We start from the raw sequence: 15,223 nt of genomic DNA on the forward strand, positions 1-15,223 counted from the left end.
GTTGAGAAAGAGGCACACACGATTCTATTTCTCTTCAGCACATGACCAAACCCAGCCTTCACACCTTTGAATATCTTTGAGTAAGTTGTTGTGCTAATATCGGCCCTGTCACAAATGAATTGTGTATCCATAGCTGAGAACTCATTTGACACATCTTTAGTGTGTACTCAATCATCTTTTCCTTCACAGCCTTAAACTTAGGATTGCTCAAAGCATTTTCCAATGTACTTGCCTTCAACAATCTACTAGTACATGATCCAACCTTATCCTCACCTAGGTTCCCATTTTGAGATACCTTACATGCTTTGATACATTGCTTCCATTGGCCACTATTCAAAATTAACTCATTGATTGAGTTTTTTTTTAAATTTGTGCTCCTGTATTAGCTTGCTGTTGATCTTTCTTAGGTCATCAATTGTACCTTTGCCTCCTCATATGAGATACCAATGTCATGGATAGTGTCCTACATTGAAATAATTTGATTGTTTTGTTGAATTACAGTGTCGTTCAGCTGTACCACTTATCCTATGAGTTGTTGTATATGAAGTTGATGCGCAATGATCATATCATGACAATTTTTTAATGGTTGCTTGGCAAGTTGTAAATACTTTGAATGCATGATCATTGAGATGCCTAGTGTAACCGAGCAACCCATTTTCACCCTCGCATACATACTTCAACAAATTTGTGATTTCTCAGAAAGTTGGAGGTCTATTGTTTAAGGGGTCATTTGGGTAGATTCCCCCATCAACCCACAAGTCCACATGTTTCAATCTCATTTGCCTACAACTCTGCAAAACCTGAGGGTTGACACTGGTACGTTAGGTTCTTTTGAATAATGGGGTGTATTCAATCTCTACCTCAATATGCAGCTCCTTCTTTCGTGTATTCATTTTACTATTAATAGAAACAGGGAGCCTACTTGGTTGTCACATGAGGTAGAGTGGAGATGCACAAAGAGGCATACAAAGATGCCAAGGGAAAGGAGGGTGTAAGTAATTCACTCTGTTAAACACAGAGAAGAGGTTACAATAGAGCCATGAGAGAGTATAGATATGGGGAAAAATAGCTCAAAGGGTAGGGATGTCCAAGAGTTTTCATATTTTAGACATTTCTATTTTAACTCCAAAAACATCTCCAAAAAACACGAAATTTAACCAGTTGGTTTGTTTTTTTTACCAAAAGCTAGAATATAAAATCCCCAAAATATCCTAAAAGGAACTTCTGAAATTTTATTTCCTTGTTCTAGATTAAAAAATCAATTGCCTTGTATCTACTAATCATTTTGCATTGAAAACGCAAAGCACCACACTCCTGTAAAACTCCTTTTTTAATACAAAATTTGGTTGAAAAAGACTTCTTGAATGAGGAGAGAGAAGGAATTTGAGTATACCTTTGTAGATAATATAAAAAAGGCAAAACGAGATTGCAAAAGTAGAGAGAAAAGAGGATTATTTTACTATTCTTCTCTCCTCTTTTCCTTGTTTTAAGGAGGAGAGAGGGGGGACTAAAAGGCCCATTTGTGAGTTCATTTTTTTCCTAATGTGGACTTATGTTTTCCCTCAATAGTGCAACAATTACTTGTAGCAAAAAAAGGTAATCAACATTTGCTTTATTGAGTATAGAGGCTAAGTATAGAGGTGTTGCTATAAAAATATGTGAGGAGTATGACTATAAAAGTTATTGGGTGACTTGAATGTGTAGGGTGATGATCCAATTTTCATTCATTGTGACAACATGAGTAGCATATAGTTGGCTAGGAACTTGGTGTTTCATACTAGGACAAAACACATTGAGATGCATTATAATTTTATAAGAGAGAAGATACTTATAGGAGAGATTGACTTAGCATATATCAACACACAGGATCGAATAGTTGTCATTTTCATAAAGAAATTAGGTGCAAAGAAACTTCAAAAATTTTGAAGCTTTGAGTTACAGAGATGTAGTTGAGCTTGAGAGGGAGTGTTGAGATAGCAAGATCAACACATGGGACATTGGTGTGATGGATAACCTGGTTAGATAGATCCGCACATCTATAGTTAGCAAGTTAGTGATCATTATGACCTTCACATGGCCATTGACTTATCAATTATTATATTTGGTTTGCTATATCTACCTATAGTTGGCATAGTTATAACGCTAGTTGATTAAAAATGGTAATGGGTTTAGATGAAAAAATAGATGAAGGAGGATGGATGCTTGTGACAATAAGAGCAACAGAGGGTGTGATACTGTTGGTGGAAGCCATTGCAGCTATGTGGGTTGATCTCTCGAGAACTCTTGTAGATGAGGATGAGTCCTTGCTTCTTTGACCACTTGTTGGACCTAAAATGGGTGCTTCAAGGGCTTCTTTGACCACTTGTTGGACCTAAATGGGTGCTTTAAGGGCTTCTTTGACCACTTGCTGGACCTAAAATGGGTGGTTCAAGGGCTAAAGATGATAAATATGGATTCTTAGAAGCTAAAGACAATAAATATGGCTATTCAAGAGCTAAACATAGGGTGTCTTTATTAGCTAATGGAGGTATGGTTGCCACGTGTCGTATTGGGCTTGCTATATATGGCACCATCTGTGGGTTGTCCCATGAGAGGGAGAGATGGAGGAGGTTCTAGGCTATGGCAAAGTATCATTATGCTCAGAGAAATGATGGGAAGGTAGTGAAGGAGGTGAAAACATAGATGTAGTAGCAAGAGTAGAGGCCCAGTAGAGGATGTTGTTGCCTCATGTTTTTGGACTACTTGAAAAGGCACCATGTGTGAGATCTCCAATGGACTAAGCTAAAGGGATTGATAAGTGTCTAGGCTATTCTAGAGCATGATGATGGTAAAAAGAATGAAGAGGGGGCATTTTTGGTGTAGTAAACATTGAGTTTGCAGTAGGCATAGGTTGTTTTAGGCTACCATATCTAAGGTGGGATGTAGGTCATGAGTTGGAGTGACAAATTTTTATTGTTTGGATAACCCTTTTGCTCACTTGCAAACCTTAGAGTCATTAAAATATTTTTTCTTTATGTTAGAGCCTTTTTACATGTGGTTAGTTGTGTTGGAAAATTTGCATTGGATGGGATTTTAATGTTTGGAGATAAATGACATGTGGGATTTGTCACTAAGATTGTGGTGATCAGTGGATGGGAAGAGGGATGTAGTGGATTCTAGTGGTGCAATTGGATATAGGGTAAGACACTGAGAATGAATGGTGGATAAGGACTTTGGATAGATATTTAACTCATGAAATATTGCACTCTAACCATAGGTAAAGATTTTGTTGAGAGGATTAAAGAATCTATAGGCTTTGTAGCCATAAGGCTCACAATATTTGGTGAATACAAGCTATGTGGTTCTAGGTGAAAATTTCAATTTGTGATTGGTATTAACTAGAAAGGATATGCATCCAAATATCTTGAGATGTGAGAAGTGAGGAGGGTGTCCAAACCATAATTCATAGGGAGCGTGGTTGTGAAGAAAGATAGAGTACTTGGAGATAAGTTGTAGTGGTAATTGCTTATTCCCAATATTCTTTGTCAATATAGGCAAGAGAGAGCATAGCTCTTATTGCATTTGAAAGGGTATGGTTCTTTCATTCAATAACTCCATTTTGTTGTGGATGATACACGATGAATTTTAAAAGCTTTGTAAAAAACTTGAAACTCATTTAAAGTGTACTCTTCTCCATTATCTGTTTGTAGAGCCTTAATTCATAACTTGTGCTTATTCTTTGCTGCTTCTTTCTACTCTTGAAACTTCAAAAACACTAGTGACTTCTTTGTAGAAAATATACCATAGTATATCTTGAATAATCATCTATTAGCACCATGAAATATTTTTCTCTTGAGAGGGAAGGGAATTAATAGGACCATTGAATGTCAGAGTGTATGAGTTGAAGGGGTTCAGATGTAACAAAGTGAGATTTAGAGTAAGAACAGTATGTGGCTTTGCTTAGAGCACAAGCTTGATAGAAGGGAAGATGAGAGAGACATGATGGGATGCCCAAGACAAGCCTTTTGTGGATAAGTTGATGAAGGACACATTGAGAGGCAAGACCAAGTCAAAATGATTTAGAAGAGAGTCTTGAGATGATCTTGAGAGTGATGTGGAATTAGAAAACTCATTAGAAAAAGATTTGAGGATTGAGTAACCAAGGGCATAAAGCCTTCCTAATTTAGGACAAGTGAGTTTGATAGAAGGTGAAAGTTATTGAAGGATATAGTGACCCTTAAAGAAGTGAGCTCATTGATGCTAAGAAGAATTTTCTTGAGATTTGAAATATAATAAAATTTGAGTATCTTAATGATGTGATTGGATGGAAGCTCCACCTGAATGGTGTTGTCTCCTTTAGCTTGCTAGATTTTGTTGTCCCCCATGGCTACATTGAGTGAAGAAGACATATCTTTGAATTCTCTATGGAAGGTCATATGATGAGTAGCTTTAGAGTTTAGGAACCAAGTGTATTCTTATTTGGAGTTTTGACAATGTACCTAGACACTTGTGGCTAGGCTAATGATGGTGTTTGATTGATCTTATGTGTCATAGTTTTTAATACTAACAAACTAAGCTTGCTCCCTTAAGTGATTCTTATTAAATTTATATATTTGTTAACAATCTTTTTCTATGTGACCTTGTCTTTTACAAATATTGCATGTGAGGTGGTAATGAGGATTTCTAGGAATAGATGAGGATTCAGATGACTCGGGGGGTCCACTAGGGTTTACCATATGGTACCACGTGAGTGTAAGGGAGGGGGGTTATATAAGGGAAGGAAGGTACATTTTATAAGGTAAGGTCCCGTAAATAGGGGGTAGATAAGGGGTATTTTCATATATTTCTTGCATGCAGATGACGTCTCCTTATTACTATTAGTGAATCCCCCGTGTGAGATGACTAATGAAAATTTTGTTTATGATGAATATTGCCAAGGATTCCTTTGAAGTTAGATAAGGGAGAGATTTTGGGTTTTTGATGAAAGGTTTGAGCTCTTTTGTGAATATGTTTTGGATTATAGGTAGTTATAGCTAGAGCTTTTTGGTTTCTTGTGTAGAGAAAGTGGAAAGAGTATCCCTCATAACTTGTTCTTGCTTGATTCTAATGATGAGAGGTTGAAGCTTGAGTTTATTGGTCGAGGTTTAAATGGTGATGAAGGGTCTCTAGGATTGAGTCAAAGAGGAGAGAGGAAACAAATCTTGTAGTTCTTTAGAAATGACTAAACTAGATATTATAGTTTTGTCTAACACTACTTTAAGAACTTAGCTCTTCATGCATAATGGTAGTGCCTAAATTTTTGAACATAGTCATTTGATATTGTAAATAGGTATTTTTGAAGAAATAATGAATACTTTTTGTAGTGGGTGTTGTTCTTACTAGTTACACTTGTCGATCTCCAAAATGGATTAGAATCTCCATCCTTGCAATTGCATCTCTTTGTATCCAATCTTCTTGTTTGGTTCCTTCTTATTCAGGGCATTCTTCTTTGTCATTGATAATTTTCTAGAGATTGGCTTGAGATAAGTAGAGTTTCATTCTTAACTTCCAGAATTAATAGGTATTGCCATTGATGATGTCGATCTTGAATCAAATGTGGTGGTTGTAAGAAGTAGTGGCATTAACAAGAGACACTGGATTAGAATAATGAGAATACAAAGATATAAGAGAGTAAGGAGTTTGTGGTTTTGGAAATAATGGGAAAAAAATGATGGACTTGATAATTAAAATTGGTGTTTTGGTATCATGAACTAAAAATGATAGACTAGAAAATAAGAGGATGAGAAAGCACAACCGGCAAGTGAAGCATCACAAAAAGAAAATGGCTAATATCCAAATACATCCAAAATAACCTCACAATGTATGGAGAGAGATAAAGAGAGTTCAAAAAGTAGAGTGAAGTGTAGTTTCTCATTTCATTGCTTGTAGCTATACATATATATGATATATTGAATGAAGTAGGTAAGCTCCTTTTCCTAATATCTAGATATTTACAAATGAGAATCATTATGAGATTTTTTTTCCACATGATGCATATCCTTATGTCTTTACAACAAATATATTATCTTATAACACTTTTATCCTAACAAGCTTTGTGCCATTTGAACTATCTTCCTTGTCTAAATTTTGTTGATTTGCAGCGTCGATATTTGCATTGCAAATGTGATGCAAATAGTGATGGTACTCAGACAAAAAAAAGAGATCATCTTATTGCCGCCGCCACTGTTTGCGAAGAAGAGAAGGAAGTGCATGAAGGGCAAAGAGGAGCCGCTGTCGCGAAGAGGAGCCGCCGAATCCATCCTCCGACCTTTGCGGTGAGTGCAATGCTCCCTCTTGGTTTGTTTTTGTTTTTTTTAATTTTCTTTTACTTGTTTTTGTTAAAAAGGTTGTGTACTAAGAGAGAAAGAGAAGAAATGAGAGAGGGAGAGGAAGAGAGAAAAAGAAAGAAGGAACGAGAGAGAGAGGGAATAAACATGAAACATAATAAAGAAAGAGAGAGAGAGGGAGGGAGAGAGGAGAATGAAAGGATAAAAAACAAAGAGAGGGTAAGATCTTGTTCTTTAATTTCTTCTTTTCTTATTTGTGGTGGTGGTGGTGGTGGTGGTGGTGGTAGTAGTAGTAGAAGAGAGAGAGAGAGAGAGAGAGAGAGAGAGAGAGAGACAGAAGTGGTGGTAGTACTAGTAGTAGATATATATATATAGATATATAGTTAAGGGTGTACCTAGGTGTGTTCGACGCTTCGGAAAGGTGCGGAAGGCTTGTGTATCCAAGCCCGGTAAAGCGAAATAGAGATTGGACTTGGAGGTGAACGGATGGTTTTATTAACATGCTTTGCGCTACCTCCTCCTACGCTCTACATATCGACTTGCACACAAAGGAAAAAAGGTGGTGAGGTCTGGTACAATACCATAGGATGGGAAGCACTCTGACATAGCGTAGCTACTCCCTTGTCCCCATGCATAGCATATTAGTCTTTACGTACTGTAGGCCCGTTCGTAGGTGGGTGGAGACTTTACATACGTTAATTTTGTTGAGTTACAAGAGAATAAATCCATTCTCAAACAATTTAAGAAAGGAAAAAAGAATGATAACAAAAACAAATTGTTTGTCATAACGTGGATCAAATGGAAAACGATCAAGGCCATGATGTTCAAGATCGCGAGGCATATCTTAATCAGTGTGTCCCATGTCCTTGCTCTCAAAGTAAGTTGGCAATTAGACGAAAACGTTGATTGTCTATGGAACACGTATGATGCTTCGGCGAGTTTTAATCAGAGGTCATTGATCAGGCGATCTCAAATTTTGAGCAAATGGTAAGAAAAGTGTATATCAATCATGAATTGTATTTGCAAACTAATTGAATATTATATATATAAATATTAGATGTGGCCGTAAAATTTATTACATGGAGGTGACGTCTCATCTCAAGGAGGAGTGCACCCTTTGTAGCTAGTTAGAAGAGTTCATGGGCGTGTGATGGATGGAGTGCCTAAGCCAATTCACCACTTGGAAGGTACTACCCAATCTATACCGTCAATACCAAAGGAGACAAGCAGCCTTCCAAACTTTCCTACAATCTTGGAGCGTGAGATGGAGGCAATGATCGATGCATTGATGCCCATGGATGTCAAGACATATCATCTGCTTAGAGAGGAAGCATCCATACCATTATATGATGGGTGCCGAGTATCTCGCCTGAAGACATTACTTGCACTCCTAAGTGTGCAAGCAGAATACGGATGGAACGATGCGAGTGTGACTGAGTTGTTCAAGTACCTTCTACGTATGCTTCGTTGATTTCTTTTTGGCACCATCATAAAAAACAATTGTGCTTTTTCAAGGTGTTTTATGATTTTTTTTCATGTTACTAAAGTATTATATATTACCACTCACAAATACCATGCCTGAGTCTTGTAATGATGCGCGATATGTTTTACAAGGTGATTTACAGGTTTTCAAATTTAGTGCAATGGATATCACATAAGGAGATCAAGACATCCTCTATTGAATCCGCAAGGCGGGGAGCAGTGGAGACGGTTTGTCTCTTTGAGAAATAGCTGCCCACTAGTAAGCTCACGATACAAACCCACCTTTTGATGTATCTTGTAGATAAAGTGGAGATTTCTGGACTTGTCCATACGCGATGGATGTTCTTCTTGGAGCGCTTCATGAAAACCCTGAAAAGACTTTGTGCGACAATGAGCTTGGCCAGAAGGTAGTATGGCTGAAGGTTGGTTGGTATCTGAGGCATTAGTGCATATTTCACAATAGCTACCAAGGGTGGATTCAGACAATAGTATGCTATGGTCGCTAAAGGATGATGATAGACTGACCAGAGATATGGTGGTTGGAAATGGGGTGGAAAAAAGAATGGATGCTGTAATGGAGGAGAAAGTGAATTGTTTTTGTATGTTGCACCATGCCTCCATTTAGATGTGGCTCACTAGATACGAGTAAGCCAAGAAAGATCGAAAAGAAGTGCGATCTAAATTTTGACGTAGTATGTCCCATCAACCAATTCAATATCCCAAGGGCATGGAGGAGATACCGCGGTTTATGTCAAGGTGATGGTTGCATGGAGCTTTAACCGCCGCAGCATCTCGCAAAGTGGCAGAGGTCTCAACTGAGGAGTGGGAATTCTTGAGGGGATATAGTCCAAATGTGATGACGTTTTTAGGGTTTATCTTATCTAGATTTTATATGCGACAACTAATTGATTGTTTCAATGTATGGTACAAAATATACAGTGTTTCTTGGTTATGCGGATAGCATTCCCACGTAGAGCGTATTAATAAAATGCGCTCCACAACAAATTGTGGTATCATGGCAAAGTTCGAGCAAGAGAGCCAACAATGAGTAACAGATCCAAATACCGTTATAGATGAGATGGAGTATTTTGGAAACTTGCAAAGTATTATTACGGTGGATTATCGTAGCTTCTCCATGATCATATTTGATATGCAGTGGTTCAAAGTGGTACTTAAAGGAGCTAGGGCAACAGTTTGACAAGATCCATCTGGATTTCTTGAAATAGATTCCGAAAAAAGATGGACATATTTGCATGATATGCTTATATTGCTTGTCCATTGTGAACAGGTGCATAAACTCATGTTTTTTTTAAATTTTATTACGACATGGTACATGTCATAAAAGTTAAATCTCTCTTGTATATGATTTTAAACAAGTAATTTTCTATCCAAACCCCTGACAACCTCGATGGTGGTATATTGTACCTTCAGCTCCCCGAAGTACGAGAGTATATGATCAAAGCAATGCTTCCAATGTAGATGAGGATAGTATGCAAATAAAGGGGTCGATATTGCAAGGGGTAGAGGCCGCCGAAAGCTTGGAGTAAGTAGAGGAGCCAAAATCGGATAACAATAATGAAAATACAGGAGTCCAAGAATTCTTTGAGAATGAGGTCGACTCATCCTTTTGTGGTGACCTATCTATCAACCTTCCAGTGTATGCAGAGTTGTGTCAGGAGATTGACATGGGACCATAGGGTACTTCATACTTGGAGCATCCACTTACTCAATTCATTGACGAATCGCTTATAAGGGTACATAAGATATGTATTTTAAGTAAGATCATTTTTTGAAGATTTATATGACCATGCTTTGCTTGATTTATATTGATTATATTAACATCAATTTTTGTCTGTGTAGGTGACCTTAGTGGATATTTGGATATGCACGATGAGTCGAGGGATGAGCGACAAGGAGCTACATGAGATCTTCATATGTATCTTTCCAGATCAGATGGCTTGATTTAGAGATATGGCGGACCAGGAGCTGTCTCAGACACCATTAGGTTGTTCTATTAGATCTACTTTGGTGCGCTCTAATGCTTTAGTTTCCAGTAGATGAGGTCGATGCTCAAGACTTCGACCGGACGGAGGGAGTGATTCTGGGGGATGCTGCGGAGACGTGGATGCAGTGAGCCCGCAATCGCCTCGAGATACAGGTGCTACTTCTTGCTCTCGTGGAGGTTTGAGAGAGCGTGGCTCAAGTGGTTGTTGTGGAGGTACCGATGCAGTGTCTTTGTCTCGTCATTATGCTAGAGTTATGTCACCTATGGGATTTGTCACACCTGTGGGGTTGTCTACTCTAGTCACTCCAGCTTTTTCTCAACCGTCTGGCAGGTGTGGCACCCCTATGGGTGCTACTCCAAGAGATATTACCCCCGTAGGTACGCCAGATGTACAAGGGGTCTCCTGGATATGCCCAGAGCGTAGTCACAGGTGGGAGAGGACACATCTTAGGCATACCTTAGAGGGGTATGTATACCTTGTAGATGATAAGACATGAGCCATTATCATGAATGATGAGGGGAGGAGGGTGATGGCTCGTATGAGAGAGTTATGCCAACAAGTTTTTTGGCACAATGTCTTGGATCATTGGAAGAACATACCGGAGGGGAGCAAGGACTACATAGTAGCATCCTTGCATGAGGAGTTTTTGGTATTCGCTGCAGCAAATAGGTTTTTCACAGGCTAGATGATGGAGTGCATGTGCGCGTATATGTCACATAGATGATTGGATGCACGCAAGGCACTTAAGAGTGGGATCTCAAAGCCCGAGTGGCTAGATGCAAATGATTAGCGCCGACTCATGGAGGAGGCTAAAGATTCTTTAGGATGTTGGAGACAGCAACGGGAAGTAGTGAGGGCACGAATGGAGGCAGGAGTGGTTCATCATCTTGGGAATGGTGGCCACAGGACTAATCTGGAGGACTTTGTAAGTTTTTCTTTTGTTCTGCTTGCTTATTTTTTTGCAATACCCCTTGTACTAACAATTGTATTTCTAACAGTTGTATTTTGTTTTCTTTGCAGCACTCCATTACAAACCGTGATTCCACCAACCTAGAGACTCGATATGCAAAGAGACACGGTCTCACTGCATTGATCAATTGATTGTATGGATGCGGCGGCCTAGTAAGTCACTCATCTTTCTTGTACATAGTTACTAATTTTAATTAAAATGTATTATTGTATGGTGGACTGATGTGTAATTGTTTCTTTTTTTGCAGAGTCCGTTCGATGCTCCTTTGCAGAGGGACGAGTTTTCGGATGGAGAGGATCTATAGCTCGCCCTTGGATCCGTGGAGTGCACATCCTCTTCTTTTTTGGTCATGTGATTTATGTAGGTATTTTCTATGCACTATATTATTATCATCCTTTGTATCTTGCCATGATTGTACCATTGCTTTTCATTACATGATCTTGTATTTATTTTATGTATTAGTCTTATGGATTCAAGTACACTTTGCCTTCACTTTGACGAGAATTGTACACTTTACTATAACTCTTTTGTATGGCCCAAATAAAGCACATAGTGCTATTTGTGATAGGGCAACGCCCTGCTACAATTTTTTTTTCCTTGTAACCGTCGCTATTAGTGTCACTATCAGTGTGGCATATGCGACACTGATAGTGACACAAATAGCGAGGATAATAGGAACTGCTATATGGCGTCACTAATACCGATTTTTTTGCGATGACGGGGGAAAACTTTTTTATGAACATTTTCATCACTTTTAATGTCTGTATGAGGCCTATATCTTGTCGTGATAGAGAATTAGGCAAGTAAAAAGATCAACAACTCAATGATTGATAATAGCAAGGAGCACACCTTACATACCTTTACAAAATTTTGTACAAGACCTGGTATTAAGAGAGAGTTGTTAGCTCTTAAGAATCTTGCTCAAAATGGTGCGGTTGAGAAGATAAAGATGACCTTTCAAGAATGGGTCCATAATATGCTTTCTAATGTTGGTCTCACTAATGGATTTTGAGCTAAAGATATAGAGACGTATCAATAAGCCAAAAGTTTTTTTAAATTTTTAAGGATTATTTGTTTTTTATGTTTTTTTAAAAAATATGTAGAATAAAGTAAACCCCAAAAGACTCTGAGAAAACAAAAGATCTAAACTAAAATCTTCAAACTCCCTAAGATCTTCTACTGCAAACAATAACCCTAATCCAAAATCATCCACACTATCTGATTCAAGCCTATCAACTAAACCATGCTCATAAATAGCCTCCAACGTAGACACATCAAAGGTCATAGACCGGCTATCAAGTGCATCACTAAAAACCTCCATCACATCATGGAGCAAAGCCGTAGCTACATTGTCATAATAGGACATATGTGCCAGTTGTAAACATCCTAAAGAATAGCCCTCGGTCACATCCATATACCAATAGATATAATCTCAACAGGGACAATTCACTTGATCATCGGGATATGATGGAGTAAGATGATAAACAACAGCTTGATATTGGGAAAATTCTTGATGCTCTCTACCCACCCTGGATGACCGAGCAACACTATGCTCAAGTGAGAATACACTATAATAATCATGGCGTTGATAAGTGTAGCCTATAGCATCTTGCATGGAAATGGTACAATAGCGTCGAAAATATGTGTGACACTACCAACATAGGAGCTAAGCATGCACGAAAAGATGCCGCTGACATTGTCTACAACCAAATGGTGGATGGTATTGCAAACAAAAAATGCTCACAAGAGAGGAACTACAACAAGCCTCTCCTCTTGGTGCATATAAGAACCTGTCATGCGTTTGAAAATGCAGAATACTATAAGGCCCAACATGAATAGGATTTGAGCTATCAGTATCAGGACAAGGGTAAAGCGCATCCATCCACAGAAAATCCATACCTGCATCCCATTAAAAAACCCAAAAGAGGAAAGAAACCCAAATATAGATTAGTTAAGGGTCATTCTAACCATTGACCTAACTATATCTAACCAAACCAAGTCACAAAATGTTTAAGGCGGATGCCATTAATTCTAAAAATCTCATTTTTAGCATTAATATCCTGCACATCAAGAGAACCAATCATAAACTTTAACAACCTTAAAAGGTCCTAACCAACAAACTTTTAGTTTCCTAGGAAATTTGTAGTAGCCATTATTATATAATAAAACTAAATCGTCTTCTTTAAATTCTCATATTTTGATATTTTGATCATGCCAAGATTTATGACGTTTCCGCATTGCTTCTAAGCTCTGTAAACTAACAATCTTTCCTCATCTAACCTCACCAATTGTCAAATTCTTTGCTTCAACAATTCAACCTCACCTAATCGTTCGTGTTGTTGGCCGATCTCCTTCATCTCTCTGTAGTATAGCATTTGCATCTAGTACCCCTATATCCGCATTTGGTGTGTTGCAGTGATCTCCTCAGCTCTCTAGACATTCACCCCTCTTGTGTAGGTGGTGTGTGTGGTAACTATTTGGAAGAAATTGGTAAGCTATGTCGGATGTTGAGGGACTCCATGACTTGTTCGCGGGAGGTGTCTCCTCCAAATAGCATGAGGTATCTAGCTCAAACTATGCTATAGGCTTTGCATTTGTAGAAATAGTACTCCTTGCTTTTCACCTCTTGGCATAGTCTACAAATCTGCTCAACTCTAGGAATTTGGGCTTGCCCTCCTGGTCTCAATGTCATGTGGCATGTATATACATCTAGGTATGCAACACTTGCTCAATTGGAAAAATAGCATTAGTTCCATAAACTAAGTTGAAAGGTGTATTTTACACTGTCACTTTATAAGTGGTTCTATAGGCCCATAATGCCTCATATAGACATTCATTCATCCCAATCGTACCTATGAGAAGCAACTGTTTTAGTTAAAATCCCACAAATAATGCGATTGGTTACTTCAACTTTCCCATTAGCTCGGGGATAATAAGGTGTTTATTTGCGATGCTTAATTTTGTATATTTCCATTAGCTCGCTAATAAGACCATTCAAGAAATGGGAACCTCAGTCACTTACTAATTCCAATGGGCAACCAAAATGTGTAATGATATTCTCATACATAAACTTAGCCACATCAATGGATTTATCCATCTTAAGCACTTTCGCTTCTACCCACTTTGTAATATAGTCAGTACAAACCAAGATATAACAATTAGATCTATATTTGGTAGGCATATCAATTGGGCCCACAAAGTCAAATCCCCACTTCTCAAAAGGTGCTAATGCCAATATAGGTGTCAAAGGTGTAGAAAAACTCTTAAAAGAAAGACCAGTAGACATCACATTTTTTATAATAATAATAAGTATCTTTAAAGAGGGTAGGCCACCAATAATCGGCTAATAGAACTTTCCTTGCAGTCAATTCACCAACAAAATGGCCACCACACGGCTGATCATGCGATGCCTTAAGAACCATGAGAATTTCACATTCCCTTACACATCACCGATAGATACCCTCGCGTGGAAAGAATTTATACTAGTAAACCCCTAATAATCCATAGGAGCGTGCTTGCATTAAAATTTGTCACTTTCGTTGTTTATCAGCACCAAGTGGATAATGAGTGGTACTAAGAAAATTTGCAATATCAGCATACCATGGAACTTGTGTCTCCACAGTAAAAAGTGATGCATCCGGAAAACCATCCTCCATACCTTCTTCATGATTAAATGTTAAGAATAGTGAAATATGATCGACTAGAACATGAGCTCTACCAGGATGAGTAACGATTTGAAAATCAAACTCTTGAAATAACAACATCCAACGAATTACACATCCCAAAAGTTTTGCTTTATTAAACAAATACTTTAATGCCTCATGATCCACATAAATGGAAAATTTATTTCCTAATAAATAAAGACGAATTTTTTTCGCTGCAAATACCATTGATAAGCATTCTTTCTCAGTGGTAGTATAATTTCTTTCCGCATCACTTAAATTACGGCTTGCGTAATAAATTGGATGATCCACTTTATTATCATATGCTTGGCATAAAATAGCTCCTACAACATACATAGATCCATCGACATGAATATGGAATTCCTTCATCTAGGGGTGCCAATACTAGTCCTTCAATTAACTTTTGCTTAAGAAATTTCTTGACAAGCAGCAACCCAATTAAAAGGAGTGTCCTTTTGTAGCAAATTTGTCAAAGGTGAGGCCACTTTTCCAAAATCAGAAATGAATCGTCGATAATAATTTAGATGTCCCAAAAATGCACGCAATTGCTTAAGGTTTGTTGGAGGTGGAAGCATAGCAATCTTAGAAATCTTAGCTGGGGATCCATAGCAATGCCTTCTTTAGAAACGATATGCCCGAACAATGTTCCTTTTGGCACTCCAAAAACACATTTATCAGGGTTCAAGGAGATACCTACTTCATCACTACGTTCAAACACTTGCGCCAATTGATCAAGCATTTCTTTTGTCGTCCCATAGACACAAAAATCGTCTAGAA

Source organism: Lygodium microphyllum, chromosome 25, assembly GCF_053477565.2.
Source record: "Lygodium microphyllum isolate KBCC chromosome 25, Lygodium_microphyllum_v1.1.10, whole genome shotgun sequence".
In the NCBI taxonomy this organism is placed as follows: Eukaryota; Viridiplantae; Streptophyta; class Polypodiopsida; order Schizaeales; family Lygodiaceae; genus Lygodium; species Lygodium microphyllum.